The following is a 15544-nucleotide window of genomic DNA, read 5'->3' on the forward strand; positions in this document are numbered from 1 at the left end:
TCCACCGCAGATGGCGGATCAGGAAAAATTCATTTTGATCAGGTTTCGAAGTCTCAGTTCATGGTAGATTGACTCCACGGCTCTGGGCCTGAGGTGAGACTGAACATCCTGGCAGAAGGGCAAGGGGGACAGAAATACTTCAATTCTTGGTAGACGGGAGGCGGAGAGGAAAGTGCTAGGAACAAAAACTATCCTCCCAAGACAACCCCTCCTACATAACTAGGCCTCACCTCCTAAAATTTCCATCACTTCCCATGATGCCATCCAGTTATTAATGCACTAGTAGACCAGTCCACCAATGAGGTCAGAGGCCTCATGGTCCAACTACTTCCCAAAGCCCATCCCTGCACACTGCAGCACTGTCTCCAGCACATGAGCTTTTGGGGGACAGTCCAGATAAAAAATAAACATAACATGTTTATCTCAAACATAACATGTTGCAATGGTATATCCAAAACAAGGCAAAGGGGGAACATACTGGACTGATGCTACCACAGAGGAACTGAATAGTCAAGGGACAGAGGGATATAGGTCTTTTCAGGAAAATAGCTCATAAAACCTAAAAAGCATGCCCCACAAACAACACACTAAACAGACCACTTGTGTTCATTTATGAGCAGGTTTCTCCCCTTTTTCAAAAAACAAAACAAAACAAAATTTAGTTTATGTAGGAGGAAAAGGAGGCTTTCCATGAGACCTGGGTGCTGACTTGAGTCCACGAGACCGTGGATGCTCCAGGCAGAGTTAACTTTGCACCAACACCAGAGCCCTAGTCTGAAATGAATCTTAGCCCCACTGAGCGGAACATGGGTTGGAGGCGCCCCCTGCTGACTCTCTGGTGGTACTGTCACATCTCAACAAAGCCATGGGAAGAGGTTGGCAACCCAAATGACTTGATGGGTTGTTGGACTCCTTCATTGTTCTGGAAGCTTTCTTGCTTCTTTTGTGAAACCATGAGTTAAGTGATGAAAAGTATTTCTTGTTCACTTCTGGGATTTGTCTCAAGCATCTAATGGTGCTGGTAAATAGAAGGTTTTAGTCAATGGTGAAATAGTAACACTGGGTAAAAGATGATCCGGGGTGAAACAGGGAAAACAGGATTATTTATTCTAAATGTTCACTAGATATTAATTATGAAACTTCAATTACAGATACACATGTACACACACACACACACATACACACACACCTTGCCATAATCCAGTCTAGGTAGGCCACATCCGAGTTAGAGAAACTCAGCTCTCTCTCTCTTCTTTCTCCTAACTCTTTAGTATAAAATGTAATCTTTTGTTCACCAAAGTCAAATTTTTAAAATAAAAATAAATTAAAGCAGTACAAAGTGTATAACCAATCAAAAAAATCTTTCTCTTACCTTAGACTTCCAGTCCTCTAGTCCTCTAGGCGTGGTGGTACATGTCTGTAATCCCAGTACTTGAGAGGCTGAGACAGGTGGATCGCAGTTTCAAAGCCAGCCTCAGCAACTTGGTGAGACCCTGTTTCTAAATAAAAGAGTAGATTGGGGCTGGAGTTTAACTCAGAAGTAGAATGCCCCTGGGTTCAATCATCAGCAACACACACACACACACACACACACACACACACACACACACACTAAATCTATGCCAGATGTGGTGGCACATGCGTATAATCCCAGTACTTCGAAGGCTGAGACAAGAGGATCACAGGTTCAAGGCCAGCCTTAGTTACATAGTGAGGCCCTTCGCAACTTAGTGAGAACCTATTTCAAAATAAAGAATAAGAAAAATTGAGCTGGGGGTGTAGCTTAGAGGTAGAATGTCACTGAGTCATTCCCCCCCAAAAAATGTATGCAATATAAGCATAAATTTGTATGTAAATGTGTGCATGTATGTATATATTCATCCATGCATATATAACTTATTTTATGATAATATTAGCATGTAAACATTGTTCTGAAATTTAGTTTTTTAGTTAATAATTTGTCTCAGAGATAAGCTCATTGCAGAAAGAACTCCCTTTAGCTGGGCATGGTGGTACTGCTTGTAATCCTAGTACTTGGGAGGCTGAGACAGGAGGATTGGGTTCATGGCCAGCCTCAGCTACTTAGTGAGGCACACTGCAATTCAGTGAGACCCTGTTTCAAAATAAAGAATAAAAATTAGGACTGGGAGTGTAGCTCAGAAATGCCACACACACACACACACACACACACACACACACACACACATACACACACACACACACACACACACACACACAGAAAGGATCCTCTTTAAAAATCACTTTACCAGCTACATAAGATTTTTGTATATGGTTGTACCACCATTTATTTAATCTGACACTAGAAGTAGTTATTTAAGTTTTTATAATATAAGCCATGCCAAAATAAACAAAGACAAATTTTTTAAATCACTGAATCAAAAATGAGTATTGATCATTTTAACAACGGTCAAAGTAAAGCTGCTTTTCACAGAATTGCACAAATTTGCATTGTTATCTACAAGGCAGCAGAGTGAGCAGTCGTAGATATTCTGGTCATTGTTCTGGGTCACTAAACTCATCTCTATCAATCTAGCAGATGAAAGATGGTCTCTTGTTTTAGGCTGCATTCTCTATAACAACAACAGTGATAGCTAACCCTCGTATAGCACTTACATGGTGCCAGGTAGTGTTCCAAGACTAATTTAATATATAATAGTCTTACACACTAAGACCTAATTCACACATGGGATTAATCTACTTAAAGTATATGGTTAAGTTGTTTTTGTTGCACGTATGCTTATCCTATATATCGTTTAGTATATTCACAGAGATAGGCCACCATCACCAATCTTAGAACTTTTTAATCACCTTCAAAGAGGTTCTGTACCCATCAGCTATCACTCCACACAATCCCCTACTCCTACCCCACAGTCTTAAGCTGACTTTTGCCCTACAGATTTGCTTATTCTAAATGTTTCATGTACACGAATCATATAATAAGGGTTTGTAACTGGTTTTGTTCATTTAACATATTAACTTTAAGGTTCATCCATTTTTTTATTTTTTATTTTTGGTGGTGCTGGGGTTCCTGGAAGCCCTGCTACTTCTGGGCTACACTCCCAGATCTATTTTATAATTTTTTTATTTTTGGAAACAGGGTCTCCTAAGCCAGCGTGGGCTGGCTTCGAACCTGCACCATCCTTCTGTTTCCGCCTCCCAAGCGTGGGGATTACAAGTGTGCGCCATCATGCCCGGCAAGGTTCATCCATTTTGAAACATTTAACAATACTTTATTCCTTTTTATTACCAAATAATATTTCATGACTGTATGTATCTACTTCGTTTTATTTATCAGTTGATGGAAATGTGGGTTGTTCCTACTTCGAGGTAATTTAAACATGCTGCTATCTAGGTACACGTTTTTGTGTGAACAACATGTTTGCGATCCTCTTGGGTATATATGTAGGAGCAGAGTTACTGATTTGTATGGTGCTTATGGTAACTAACCCTAAGTTGTTGGGAAGCTGACTTTTAAGTATCTTTCCCTACGGAATTGTCTAGATTTCCCTCTAAGAGTTTGTTGCCAAACTCTGTATTGCAAAGCTGGGTTCATCCCTTGATTATTATATTTATGACTTGAGATTTCTTTGTGTCTGCCCATTGCATGAAACTGTAGCCTCCCCAAATCCAAGGATGAAATCTCATTCACAGTCTCCATAACCTTATCCCCAAGCACAGAGCTGTCTCCCAGTGTCAGGTGCTTGAACGTTGATGTCAACAAATGACTGAGTAGAAGAGGAAAGGAGAAGTTTAAAAGGTGCCACAAGGTGTTTATCTTAAAATTATTTATCTTAAAATTCTTTTCTAGTTTTCATGGCATGACAGTTATAGAAGAGCAGGGACTGAAAAGATAAATTAAACTCTTTGTCATCTTGAAGAAGTTTCCACTTGAATGAACAGGGCACTGTGGTCCTATTCATAAATGAAGTAAATGAAAGCAGTCAGGGCCAAATAAAGAGGGCCCAGACATGATCCTTCCATTGTTAAAAATGTTTGTGATTATATATTATATCATGCTTTTTGCTTTCATTATGTGATTTGAATGAGTTCTAGCAACTGATATAATTTCCTGGCTGCATTTTTTTCTCTGATTGAAATTAATATTTTCATATAAAATTTTAATAAGCACTTCCAAATTTTTGGTCATCACAACAGTAGAGTACTGTTTTATCAAAAAATTATACTATGTTGTCCAGAAGCAATTTGAAAACCTTCTTCTCAAGGCATTTCACTAATCTCATAACCATGCAATGGGCCGCCTTTCCACAGTTTTCTCAGCTGTGCACAAGGCAGAGGCATCCTGCTCAGAATTGACAATTTGGCCTGGCCGTGATTGTCAGCTACCCTGGAAAATTAGCACATAGATTGATCTTTAGAGTTTTGTCTAAAAAACCCCACTCTCTGACTTCATACATCAATCATCACATTTTTTTTTTTCAGGACACGGGAATTAGACTGACCCAGGTCCATTATTCAACATAGCCATCCCAAGCCAGCCACACATACGCTCTCCTCGCCCTATGCTTTGGGCCACTTCATGCTCCAAAAGGTCAACCCAGTTGACTTATTACTTAAGAGCAATGTAAGAGGGGCAGACATCTGCCAGGACCTTGGGCCTACATTGTTAAGGGCTTTCACTAGAGGCCTTGAACCCAGTCTGCTTGAGTGGCCAGGAGAAAACGGGCAGTCTCCTGAGCCCAGTCCTGTCTGAGTGAGGGAGCTTTTCACTCTCAGACCTCAGCATTGACAGCTTCAGGGAAGCAAAGTTCCAAGGAAAGCAAACCGCATTAAAAGTGTGATAGAGAAGATTGGGGAAAGGTGGAGAGGTCCACCAGGAAAGGCAATTACAGAGACTGGAGCTCTGGGCCTGGTTGTTAGGGCACTGGCTCCAGGAACCACTTGGATATCTGCAAGGTGATATCCTGAGATAAGATGTCCTGTTCACTCAAGCACTGTGAGTCCTTATCTGTAACATGCTGGAGCTGGCCTGTATCAGCTGGTAAAAGCTTCGAGATTAAATATCTGGGGCTTTTGCAAGTAGGTTGATAACCTGAGTAGTCTTGAAATGAGTGAGCGTTAATATGGGAAGCAGCAAATCGCACAAGTAAAGGTGTTTACCCCTGGCCATTAAAGAGTTCTCAGTAAGTTTCCGACTTCTGCTTCTCAAACCTAGATATAAGCCAGTGGTTCTCAACCAGAAATGATTTGGGCAACCAGGTGACAATTGGCAATGTACAGAGATATACTGTTTGCCCAAACTGGGGATTCTTTAAGAGTAATTTACCCCTACTCAGAGACAGACTGACCTACATATAACAGCTATGCACAAAAACATTATAAAATTGCCCTTGGTTTTACAATGACAAATAAAAAACATTAAACTTCTCCAATCGAGTAAGGTATTTTTATGTTGTTGTTGTTTTTGCTATCGTTGTTGTTGTGAAAACAATGAAAGCAAAATAACTCACTGGAATATAAAGATAAGAGCTGAATGAGCATGCCACTAATGGAGAAAAGGGATATTTTCACAGAACCAGTATTTTCCTCCATCCATCTCCATTGGATGTCAATCAAAACATATCATCGGCTATTTCATTTAAAAAATAGCAATATGCTTGTGCACATACACCAGTTACTTTATGTACAGTAAAGGATGAGGAAGGGGAAAAATGAAACAACAGAGAAAAACATACTACAGTAGTCGGGATGAGCTGGGACCAAATTGCGGTTTTCTAATTGAGAATGTATTCTTGGTCTATAAGAACAGAGTTCTGGAGTAAAGAAGTAGGCTCCCTTTTTAGTAGATACCTCCTGTCTGCTGCTGGAACACATCAATTGTACCTCCAGCTTCATTTTCAACTGTGCGAGTGCGTCTGTTTCATTGACTGGCTCCCGCCAAATCAAAATTTGATCTGCCTCATTGACAAACCCTGTCGTTCACAACAGGCTTTCATTAGTTTACTAAGTGGTGTGTGCCTCTTAATCATAAACTGCACCACAAAACCATCCTGTCCCACCACCTTCAAATTAATATGGTAGTTGGTCTTAGTTTTGACTCCCTCCCTGGGCTTTTTGTTGGCCATGGTGAGCTCTGGAGTCTCCTCAGCTGCCGCTTCACGAAAGAGGTACCAGGTCCTCATCGAAAGAGCACACAAGCATCATCAGGAGCCAGCTTATTCCTTTTTATTGACAAATAATATTCCATTGTATGGATGTGCTCTTTTTTGTTTATCTACTTTTCTGCTGATGGACATGTGAATTGTTCCCACTTTTTGGCTACTGTGAATAATGGTGCCATGGATGTTCATGTATACAAGTTTCTGTGGGGACATGTACCTTTCACCTGCAAGTAGAATTGCTGACTCACACGATAACCCTATGCTCAGTCACTAGAGAAAGTATCAGATTGTTTTCCAAGGTGGTCGGAGCAATTTACATTCTTAGCATCGGTGTTCAAGGTTTCTTGTCTCCTACCTTCTTAGACTTTGTATTATCTGTCTTCTTTATTACAGACACCCTGGCCAACTAAGAGCGATATCTCATTATAGTTTTGATGTTTAGACTTTGTATTATCTGTCTTCTTTATTACAGACACCCTGGCCAACTAAGAGCGATATCTCATTATAGTTTTGATGTACAGTTATCTGAAAACTAATGTAAGTTGTTTCAACATCATTTATTAAGGAATCTATAATACTGTCCCCATTCAAATGTTTTGGCATCTTTTTTAGAAAATGAACTGATCTAATATGTCTGGAACTTCCACATTCTTCTTTCTTTCCTTCCTTCTGGAAGATATCCATAGTCTTCCAGTTTCTTTTAGCTAATTTCTTAGAATCATTTTTTCTGTTTTTATAAATTTTAATGAACTTGATAGAAATCATTAGTTTTTTTTTTTCTTTTCTTTCTAAAAAATCAGTTGAAGAATGCAGTCACTGTCTTTACACAATTAGGTAGTTTTGTTTTCTTCCCGCTCTTCCCTTTTCCTCCCCTCCCCCTCCTCCCTCTCCACCAAGATTGTCCACAGACGAAGCCTTTAGTCAAATGTTCTTGTACTCAGTGTGGGGCTTTCAAAAATTGCTATTTTTGAAAATAATAATAGACTATCTACTAATGAATAACAATGTACCTTACCTGGAATAAATTTTTCATGCTTAGCAAAATGTTGGAAAGGGATTGAGAATTTAAGCCACTATAATTGCTTATCAAGCCACTTGTCTGATTACATGGAGACGGGGATAAATAACGACATTAGTGAGTGAACAGAGAGGTTAAGGTCAGGGCTGCTCTGCCCTTAGAGAGGCGGGAGAGCGACTTGCATTTTAAGAGTAGAAATAATGCTACGTGCGCTTAATCCAACTTCTGTGCCCGTCCAGGTCTATTTCTTTCTCACACCTCAGTGCCTTCAGTTCACCCATTTGCTTCCTTTTCTGTACAGCTCAGTCCTAGAAATGGCTCATGCCATTGCTGTGACTATAAAATCACTGGCAAGGAGAGGCCACTGCGCGTGCGCTCTGGATGCACAGACCCACCAGCAGCTGGAAACCCGAGCAGATGCTTGGGGTGGGGTTGGGTCACAGAACCCAGGCGTGTAGAGGAGCTAAGTTGCTGTTAGGAAGACCTCGGCCAATGGGAGAGGGACATGGAAAGGAACCAGAAGATTGGTTCTCATCCTTCATCCCGGGGGGACAGGCTGCTCCCTAGTACGGTCGCTTTCTGTTCTTCTCGGGAGACACCCAGCAAGACCAGCGTGTCCAGTTCTCTGTTGTAGTCCTCTGTACTTCCTTTTCCTCCTTCCTGCCTCACTTTTCCCCTTTCATTCTTCTCACCCTTCGTCAGAGTAATAGTATGAACACTTTTGTATCAAGCACTGTTTTCTGGGGATCCTTGAGAAAGTCATCGGGGCTTTAACTGACCCGCCTCTGTAAGTGCAGAAGTTTGGAGTTTTGTGTTCATTTCGTTAAGCAGGAGCTGAGAACAATTTATTTTCTAGGTTTTCCTTTTTCTAAATCTCAACTATTAGTATAAATAATACAAAATATTTTGAGATTGTAGAACATTTCTAGCCTATTTCCGGAGACCATTAAAAGGCATTGTTTGTGATAATTATTAAATCTATCACTTCATGAGAGTTTGTATAACCCAGCAATTCTGCTTCTAGATATATACCTGGCAAGAGTGAAAACATACATCCACATGATAACTTGTACTTAAATGTTTATGGCAACTTTATTCCTAATAGTCAAGAAGTGGAGGTAGTCCAGATTCCCATCAATTGATAAAAGAACAAACAAAATGTAGTACATGTGTAGAATGGAAATTATTCAGCTGCAAAAAGTACTCAACTACTGATAATGATGCATACTACAAAAGGAAGAACATTTGAAACCTCACGTTAAACCAGGTGTGGTGGCACACACTTGTAATCTCAGTACTTGGAAGGCTGAGACAGAAGAATCACAGGTTCGCGGCCAGCCTCAGCAACTAAGTAAAGCCCTCTGAATTTAGACTCTGTTTCAAAATAAGGAATAAAATAGGGCTGGGGGTGTAGCTCAGAGGTCGAATGCCCCTGGGTCTAACTCCCAGCACCAAAAAATAAATAAATAGAAATTAAAAATAATAAAATCTCATGTTGAGTGAAAGAAACCAGTCACAAAATAAACACATGTTATGTGATTTCATGTATATTAAATGTCAGAGGCGGCCAGAATAAAGAAAAGTGGTTGCCCAAGGATAGGGAAGGAAGGAAGAGGGATAGGAAGGAAGATAGTTATCTTCTTGAGGTAATGAACACATCCTAAAATTGGCTGTGGAGATGGTTGCAGTTATCTGTGAATATACTAAAAGCCATTCAAGTAGGGTATGGTGATACACACCAGTAATCTCAGTACTTGGGAGGCTGAGACAGGAGGATCACAGGTTCAAGACTAGCCTCAGCAACTTAGTGAGGCTGTACTTCAAACTTAAAAAATAAAAGGGCTGAAGGTATAGCTTAGAGGTATAATGCCCCTGGGTTCACTCTCCCATACCACAAATAAATAAAAGCCATGGAGCTGTACACTTTAAGTGTGTAAAATACCTGGTATGTCAGTGGAGTCTCAATAAAACTTTTCAGAAACAGAAAAAAAGAACTAGTCCAAAGAAGTGGTGCTTTTGACCACAGACTGGCCCATCAAGGAGTCTCCTCTATCATTGGCCCAGGAGTCCCTGTTTCCCCATAAAGTGGTACCGAACATCCGCCATGCATGGGGACACTGCTGTATATCCTGTTCCATATCACACACTTCCAAATGACAAATGTCAATGCAATTTTCCTATTTGATACTCACACAGAGATTAGCTATAGTGTACGTGAGTGTGTGTGTTTGTTTGTGTGTGTGTGTGTGTGTGTGTGTGTGTGTGTGTGTGTTGGAGAGGAGGCTGGGGTATGGATGATTACATCCATCTTTCAGATACAGGTGGACCTATCTGGACATAACAAGGAATGTCCAGCACCCAAAGCCACCAGGTTTATAGCTGGACACAGAAACTAGGCAAGAGTAAGATGGCTCTCCCTTGGAGAGGACGTGAGTACGTTTTTCTTTTTACTGAACACAGGGACATTCTACCTCCGAGCTATCCACCAGCCCCTTTGACTTTTTGTTTTGTTTTGTTTTAAAGTAGAATCTCACTAGGTTGCTGAAAGTCTTGCTAAGTTGCTGAGGCTGGTCCTCAACCTGAAATTCTCCTGTCTCAGCGTCCCATGTACGGGGATTATAAGGGTGTGACCTCCATGCCCAGTGTGGGTGCGTCTTCTGTTGCCTTGTTTTTAGGGAGGCATTTCAAAATTCTTTACTGTACATGATGTATATTAACAAACATCAAAGTCAATCACTAAGCCAAACTTGAGAAGGAGGGAGGGTGAGGGGATAGGGTGGGATTTGGGTAAGGGTTAATTGGGTGATGTGTGCATGTACGCCTCTCCCATCTTGTACTCCATTAAGATGTATGAATACAAAGCACCAATAAAAATTTTTTAAAATATATTATTTTTTATCTTTTTTACCTGCAAAGTCCTTCCATTTCCTAAATGATTTCTCATTACTAATAACTTTCCATTGAGACTAAAGTCACACCCTGGCATGGCGCTTGTTCTGGTGCATTACAGTTCTTGGAGAGAATTTCCCGGTCTTGATTCACTGGCGGGGGTAGTCAGTGCCTTCTTTAGTGTCCAGATCAGATGCATGTCCTGCCCCGGGGCCTAGAAAGTTCAGAATGGCAGGTCTCTTTCCTTATGCCCATCAGGGAGCTGGTACTTGTCACAGTGTGTTATAAATTTTTTCTCTCTTTTCAGAATAAAACCCAACAACTTTCTTTGTTTCAATTTCTTAAGGTTGCTGCACGCATTTCTTCCCTGAGTAGGGTCCCATTTGCATTTACGCGCTTCAAGTGAAGAGCTCAATGGCCCTCCTAAAGACATTCACTAGGGAGAATTTATGATTACCATCCGCATCTCCCACCTGGAAGCCCAGGGCACTTTCATTAGCATAATATCTCCAGCAGAAGAAGAAGGAACTCAAACTATGAGATGTTTTTGTTGTTTGGTCTTTGTCTTTTTTTGTTTTGGTGGTACTGGGGTTCCTGGAAACCCTTCTACCTCTGGGCTACACTCCTAGACATATATATATTTTAAATTTGGAAACAGGGTCTCTTAAGCCAGCAAGGCTGGCTTCGAACTTGCGCGATCCTCCTGTCTCAGCCTCCCAAGCACGGGGATTACAAGCGTGTGCCACCACGCCCAGCAGGTCTTTGACCTTTCTATGTAAGATATTAAAATATCTAGATAAAAGATTTTTTAAAATGCCTTCACTGATTTTTTTAAACCTATACACTTTGATGTATATAAACGTATCAGGTAGTCTATACAGTTTGATATATTCAGTGTCCCCTAAGTGAAATGTAAGTTTTCAAGTGCTTGTCTTAAGCATTTGATATCCTCATCAAAGATGTCATGGCAAGCCCTCAATAAATATTTGTTGTGCATAATATAATAAATATTTTTTCTGTGCATTATTTGAATGCAAATTACAGGAAAACCAATGTTTAAAATTAGATGTGTCTTAGGAGAACTGAAAGCCAAGTCACCAGAGGTCATAATCGAGGTAGCTGTTATTATTATTACTATTATGTTATCAATGTAGCTGTTATTATTATTACTAAATGTGTTAGGGAGAAGAAGATCTAGTGAGGGTGTACTCTTTCAGGCTCCTGAAAAGGTAAGGTTTAGAGCCTTATCTTTATACTTACATTGTGGGCAGGGCATTGGCAATTTGCCTGAGCAGTCTGAGCCTCCCAGTTTCTTGTCTATAAAAAATGAGATAAAGTTACTTATCCTGCCTACCTCCCAGGAGGGTTTTAAATAAAATGAGGTTATTTTTCAAAGGAATTTGTGAAATGAAGAACACTGTCTAAATGTTGGTGTCCTGAGATTATCTGCAACTTCTTAATGAGGTTGCCTACAATAATGAGAGGGTTGTATTATGAAATGTTCTCTTGTTTTCCCAAAAGTGAGCCTTAGAGGCTAACGGTTAAAATAATGGCAAAGAGATGAGTTTCACGCTGCCTTTACTCACATTGATTGCATTTTTGAAACTGTGCTGACGTCCGAGTGGAGAGTGTATTTTGCTCCGGATCTCTCTGGCTCTGTGTCTACTGTGGCCACGTGTAAGAGCTTTTCCTAATAGAGTTTTACCCTTGGAAAAAAAAATTCACAATTCTAAGAAGCATACAAGGAAATGGCTTTGGAGGCCAGAACCCAGAGGCCATTTCTGTGTACAGGGACTGTGACAAAAGAAAACACAGTACTTTCTGTGAGTTCCCTGCCAGCCACCCCAGGGAGCTCCCTGGATGGAGACATTTCTGAGCCGGTGAGTTTCCTGGAGACTGACGTTTCATTGGAGTCGGCTGTGCCCTGCTCCCGTGTGCTATGGTAGAAGAGTCCACCAGGAGCTGAGCCTGTTGGACACCTGAGCTTCGTAGGGACATGTTCTTGAAGACGCTCTGAAATCATCTATGGCATTTGAAGATGTGACGACTTTGGAAGGAGTCGACAACCCGTTGGTGCCACTGACCTTTGTCCCTTTGCTTTCTTGGCAGCTCAACTTCTGATGCCCAATAGTCTGGGTCATAGTGAAAGGTTGTGCAGCCAGGCCTGACCCCCAGGCCAGGACAGCAGAGGCCTCCAGCCTGAGGCTGGACAAGTCCCAGAGTCATTCCCTCTCCCTCCTTTGCACAGTTCCAAATGAGCTAGGGAACATAAACAATTCAAACTGGGAGGTTTTTCCTCGAGAGCAAGACTACACATTCTATTCTCAAAGCTAATTTTCCATTTCTCAGTCTCAGATTCTCAGTGGGTGTTTGTCCATCTTCTAACACCTCAACCATCTTAAGAGAGAGAACTTCTTGTCATCAGATCCAATTCTTTGGAAAGAAAAAAGATTAATTTTTGCCTATCTCAATATTTTTCTCCATTACAATGGGATCATTATGAAGAAGCCAAGAATAACTATATTTGATGAAAACATGTATTCTCAATTTGTTTTGTCTATAAAAACAGAGCTGGTATTGAATGTAGATTTGTCTAGTGAGGCACTTTTTTTATTTGTTGTTGTTGATTTTGGTTTTGCTTTTAATTTTCTGTTTTTAGAATTCTTTACGAAGCCCTCATATTTAGTTGCTATGTTTGATACTGCTGTGGGATCATGCTGTACTTTGAAATAGCTTTCTGTGGAAATAAAATGTCGCTCTCAGACACTTCATCAAATGAGATTCATTTTTCCAAATAATACAACTTTGGGTTGATTTTTTTCAATGGTTGAAATTTTTCATTGCTGATAACCTATTAGGTTTTGACTTAGGATATGTTATTGAATGGATAATGTGTATGGCCTCTATAACTTGGTACTTCTCAATGGGGATCAACCATGTTTGGGTAAGTCATGTCATAGAAAGATGAAGAGTACTTGTTCTCATAAAATACATTTTTCTTCCCAGATGTCTATTTTTGCAGCATCAGTTTGCCCTTGCAAAGGATCTAAAAGAATTAGCCTATCACCTCCTGGTTGCTAGTTTATCTTCACTGCACAAGACTATATAGAAGTCATTCGGGTAAGTTGTATCCATTACACCGAATCCTGGATATTTTCAGACCTTCTAATAGCTTCGCATTTCCCCCTAGTTTTTAGTTTAGATGTGAAGTTCTTTGTATGAATCCAATGTAAAAATCCTGCTGCATGTTGGAAATTCATTGCCATGACACAGACTTGTCATCAAATGTTTTTATTTCTGCACGACTGCAAACCTAGACACTGTATTCCTTTTACACATTAATACTATTTACATCCTCATCTCATAATTGCCGCTGAAGCTTAAATATACAACTAGTGGAAGTTTCTAAATAACGGGAAGCAGTCAAGTAAACACATCAATCCTGACTGAACTCTAGGTTTATTTTTTTCTGAGAAGCTCCCTGTATGCTACCCCAGATCCAATTACTTTACCAAGTACCATCCAAGATGATGGAGAAAGTATGTGAGGAGGCAGCCACCATCATTTGAAGGTTTCTAAAGCTGTCTATCTACAGCTCCACTGCTAACTTGTTTTTGATTCATAAAGGAAATGTGTTATGACTTGGATATAGAACGTCCCCCAGAAGAGCTCATGTGTTGGCGATGCCACAAGGTTCAGAGGTGGGGTGCGGCTGGAGGAGGTGGATTACTGGGACTGAAGCTTTGGGGACTGTATCTATCTCTGGCTGCTTCCAGCCATCATGAGTTGAGCAGCTCTTCTCTGCTAGATACTGCTACCATAATTCTGCCCTGGAGCTGGCCAACTATGGGCTAAACCTCTGAAACCCTGAGCCAATATCAGTTTTCTCCTCCAAGATGTTCTTATTTTGGTCACAGCAATGCAAAAAAAATAATTAATACAAAATTAAAAGTTTGGGCTGGGTGCAGTCGTGCATGCCTATAATCCCAGTACTTGGAAGACTGAGACAGGAGGATTTCAGGTTGGATGACAGCACATGGTAATTTAGCAAGTACCCTAAGAATAACAAAGAAATCTGGTGGTGTCGTTCAGTGGCAGAATGCCCCTGAGATTCAATTTCAGTCACACACACACACACACACACACACACACACACACACACACAATTTGAACTAATGGTAGGGAACACGTGTGATAGCATCTTTTTCCACAAGCTGCTTTTGTAATCAGCCATTAGAAGTAGTAAGAAATCTTGTGTGAGGGCCACGCATGAACACATGCCTACGTTGGCACATTGCTAAGGAGCCACAGGGGAAAATCAAAGATGGGTGAAATGAGGCTTTGGCAACCAGGAAGGAACAAACCTTGGGTTCATTCCAAGTGTCATCTTACGAGACACTTTTTGTGTTAGAAGCACAGTCTCTTTGTCTCTCAGAAAAGCAAGAGATAGGAGAAACAAAATAATGTAAAAGAATCTCCACTAGCCTTTGACACAATGACCATAATTAGGTACCCTACTTTCTTTGATTTAATTGCCACTTTAAGTTTCTGAGCATAGGCATTTGGTCTGTTAAAGTCATGGTATGAAGGAAATATATCCATACTTAACTAGCCTACTTGCCTGGGCAGTGGATAACAGTATGAATGTAAGTGCCCCTACGGTTAACGCTGTGAGAGCATCCCCTCCCAAAAAGCTCCGGGGTTAAGCATAAAATAGCAACGCTGAGCACTGAAATTCTTAAGCAGATTAGAGGACACCTGTGTCTTCAATTCAGTCCAGTGCCACCTGCGAGTAACAACCTGCGAGCATGTCCACTCATCAAGAGCGGGCGAGAAGCCATTGGCAGGGCAGATTTTCCCACTTGCACTGGTGTTTAGAGTTCATAAAACATTCTATGCTCATCTTGTTCTCATGATACCTTCAAAGGAGATGGGAAAAGTAACAGCACCTTAACTTTATGTGTAAAAAAATTGAAGGTCATTGATGTTTAGGACTTGCTTAAAGTCAGCCTGGGCAGCTGAAGCCCACTCCTCCCTCACTGAAGTTCCTCTGTGGAATCCCCCTTAGAAAGTCTTGATGGGATGTGAGTCAGGACTTTCATGGGGCTTCCACCAATGAGCCTCAGTGAGGGGATGAGAACTGTCTTAGTCTGTTTTGTGTTGCTATAACAGAATACATGAGACTGGATGATTTATAAATAAAAGAGGTTTTTGGCTCACAGTTCTAAAATCTAAGAGCATAGTGTTAAATCAACTTGGCCTTTGAGGGTCTCATCCTGATCCATGCGTAGTAGAAAATTGAAAGAACAAGCAAGCACATGTGGAAGAGAAGTGCTTGCTCAGGACTGTGGGTGGCAGGCTTCCTCCCTGACAACCTGTTATTATGGTAACTAATCCGGTCTCCAGAAACCTAATTCATTCCCGCAAGACCTGACTCACTCATGGGAGATCTAATCCAGTCTCAAGAGGACTTACTCAGCTGCTCAAGAAAAACATA

The 15544-nt window shown here is 40.8% G+C and overlaps 1 pseudogene across 1 annotated transcript; it reads right to left on the minus strand.

The window, feature by feature from the left end:
• Nucleotides 1-5818: 5818 nt before the first annotated feature.
• LOC308273515 (small ubiquitin-related modifier 2-like) lies at nt 5819-6104 on the minus strand (annotated as a pseudogene). The gene has a single exon. The product of its transcript is annotated as a small ubiquitin-related modifier 2-like (transcript).
• Between the last annotated feature and the right edge of the window lie 9440 nt (nt 6105-15544).

The sequence above is a fragment of the Muscardinus avellanarius genome (genome assembly GCF_963383645.1).
Source record: "Muscardinus avellanarius genome assembly, chromosome: 14".
Taxonomy (NCBI): domain Eukaryota; kingdom Metazoa; phylum Chordata; class Mammalia; order Rodentia; family Gliridae; genus Muscardinus; species Muscardinus avellanarius.